Source organism: Suricata suricatta, chromosome 1 (genome assembly GCF_006229205.1).
Source record: "Suricata suricatta isolate VVHF042 chromosome 1, meerkat_22Aug2017_6uvM2_HiC, whole genome shotgun sequence".
Lineage (NCBI taxonomy): Eukaryota > Metazoa > Chordata > Mammalia > Carnivora > Herpestidae > Suricata > Suricata suricatta.
In genome coordinates, this window is record NC_043700.1 from 184,021,548 (window position 1) to 184,024,625 (window position 3,078).

The window sequence follows — 3,078 nt, forward strand, 5'->3', positions numbered from 1 at the left end:
TCGTGAATATATACCACATCTTCTTGATCCATTCATCAGGTGATGGACATTTAGGCTCCTTCCATGTTTTGGCTATTGTTGACATTGCTGCTATGAACATTGGGGTACATGTGCTCCTATGCATCAGCATTTCTGTCTCTCTTTCTACCCCCTGGTTTAATACAGAAGATGTTTCCTGTCTTGACACATCACTCCTGCTCATTCATGCCACTCTGCAGCCACAAGAGTTTCTTGCTTTCCTGATGGTCTCTATCCCTTATGCATTCCTGACTTGCCTGGGCTGTGCAGCTGCCAGGATGTCCCCTCACAATTTTCTACTCACCTGCTGGCACTAAGCTCATGTGTCACTGTCATAGGGAAGCTTCTTAAATTATTTTTCATGGACTAATGAACAGCTTCTAGTCTGTTCTTTCTGGGTCCATTCATGCTGATCCAATCTTTTCTTCACACTTCTACCCCAAAGAACTTTCTAGAATATAAATCTAATCCTACAGCTTCCTGGCTCATCACCCTTTAGCAACTCCCTTTTGGTCTTAAGATGGCTGGCATAAAAGGCTAGTCCTGGCCCTTGACTGCCCCTCTCTTGAATCCCACCGCACCAGCCCCTCCTACACCCCCTCCCCATACTAAACTTTCAATTCTCTGGAAGCAACTCACTTTCTCACTTCCTTCCTTTCTGTCTTAGCCAGCTCAGCTGCTGCAACAAAATGTCATAGACCGTGTGGCTTAAATAACAGTGATTTATCTTTTTTCAGTCCTGGAGGCTGGAAGTCCATCAGCATGGTTGGATACTAGTGAAAGCCCTCTTCCTAGATTTCAGATGGCCACTTTCTGGCTGTGTCCTCACATGGCAGCAAGAGAAAGAGAGCTCTTTTCTCTTCCTCTTCTTATGCAGCTCCCATCATGGAAGCCTCATACTCATGACCTCATCCAACTCTAATTACATCCCAAAGGCCCACCTCCAAATACCACCACTTTGTGATTCAATATATGAATTTTGGGAGGATATAAACGTGCCATCTGTAGCACCTTCTCACATGCACTTCCTTTTTTCTGGAATCCTTTCTACCTCTATCTGCACTGACAAATGTCTCTTCATTCTTGTAGTCTAGGTTTAACCATCTCTTCCACAAGGAGACCTCTGTGTCTTGTAAACCTCCCTTGGTGAAACTCCACTTACCACTGCTGCTACATGTTAACATGTCTCTTCTCTGGAAGATGACAAGCTTCACTGGGCCGTTAGCCAGGCCGCTATGTGCAGAGCTCTGGGTACATAGCAGCTGCTCAATGAATACTGTTAGATGGATGAATGAATGAGTGCAGTGGCTTGCCAAGATCATGTCGAGAATTAAATCAGGAAGCTTGGGATTCTAAATTCACCATTGCAAATCACTTCTCTGTTCCTGGAGCCTGTTGGCATGTCCTTTCCTATCCCAGAACATTTACTCTAGTTATTCCCACCTGTCCATGACATTAAAAAACCATATGACTGTACACCTGAAACTAATAGAACACTGTGTTAATTGTGCTTGAATACAAAATATGAAATGGTGCTCCTCTTGTTTTTGCCTTTCCACTATTACTAGGTTCTTTTACTCTATGTTTTGTCTGCTAGCCAAGTCATGCATTTTGGCTTCTTTAAATTTTCTCTCTTAAATAAATCTCTTCATACTCACTTTGGACTCTCTCCAGTTTTCATAGTTTTTATTTTTTTCCCTCCTCCCATTTCCTTGATTCTTAAAAAAAATGCTCTTACATTTAAAAGCACTGGTTTTAAAATATGGTTTGATTAAAGTCCAAGTACAATTTTTGAGCCTGGTGCTTATGAGAGAGGGACACAAGGGCTTGGTCCCAGTCTTCAGGGTGTGCACAGTCTTGCATCTCCGAACTCTGCATGCCTCTGGGCTGTAGGAAAAACGTTTTGGGAGCATTTCTTGTACATCAAGCAGATGTGAGCAGCTAGTCTCCAGCCCAGGTTGGGTGGAATCTCCTAGAATAATCCTATGCTCTCCTATTCTTTCAGCCCACTCACAACTGAAACTCTACACCTTTCAGGAAATATTCAGGAGACTCTGAGTTCCCTGGCCACCTACTTGTCACAGAGAAGACCAGACCACAGCCTTGAGTCAGAAGACCTGGTTTGGGGTTTAGGTGAAAAGCCATTCAATTGAGTTCAACAGTCCTGATCAGGATCCTGGTCATGCTTCTTTATCTGTGTATCCTTGGGTAAGATTTATCAAGCTCCCATTTTATTCACCTATAAAACGGGGATAATAATAACTGCCTCATAGTGTTGTTATGAGGATAAGGTAATGAGATAAGTGAAAAGTCTCTGGCACAAGGCAGGCACTCAACAAATGCTACTTCTCATCCCAAACTAGTGTAGTGGCATTTTAGCTGTGACCTGTCTTTTGTAGCTGTGCTGTGGTTTAGTTAGTGGCCATGCATATGAGCTGCCTTGTGAAGTCTGGATTATATCATGGACTCTGTGATATTTGGATAGGTTAAGTCATTGGCTCTTATATACAAGAATAGTATGGGTATGGCCATAAATGAGGTGTATTGGCAAGAGTTTTATATTTAACTAAGTAGGAAAGATGCATCCAATGTATAATAGCCACTTCAGAAAATGTCTTGGTTTTTACTGTTCAAGATAAAAACAGAGTGGCTAAAATGAACAAATCAAGAGATTATAGATGCTGGCGAGGGTGTGGAGAGACGGGCACCCTCCTACACTGCTGGTGGGAATGCAAACTGGTGCAGCCGCTCTGGAAAACAGTGTGGAGGTTCCTAAAAAATATCTATCAATAGAACTCCCCTATGACCCAGCAATAGCACTGCTAGGGATTTACCCAAGGGATATAGAAGTGCTGATGCATAGGAGCACATGTACCCCAATGTTCATGGCAGCACTGTCAACAATAGCCAAAACATGGAAATGTCCATCACCTGATGAGTGGATCAAGGAGATGTGGTATATATACACAATGGAGTACTACATGGCAATGAGAAAGAATGAAATATGGCCATTTGTAGCAAAGTGGATGGACCTCAAGTGTGTTATGCTAAGTGAAATAA

The 3,078-nt window shown here is 42.7% G+C and overlaps 1 long non-coding RNA gene across 2 annotated transcripts in view; it reads left to right on the forward strand.

Moving 5' to 3' along the window:
- LOC115299244 overlaps positions 1–3,078 on the forward strand; it is a 10,031-nt gene that overhangs the window by 1,331 nt on the left and 5,622 nt on the right. Inside the window, exon 2 of one of the 2 annotated variants that reach the window (XR_003912069.1) lies at positions 2,024–2,226. This is a non-coding gene — a long non-coding RNA (uncharacterized LOC115299244). The remainder of the gene's footprint in view (positions 1–2,023; positions 2,227–3,078) is intronic. The other variant, XR_003912064.1, reaches the window with a different exon arrangement.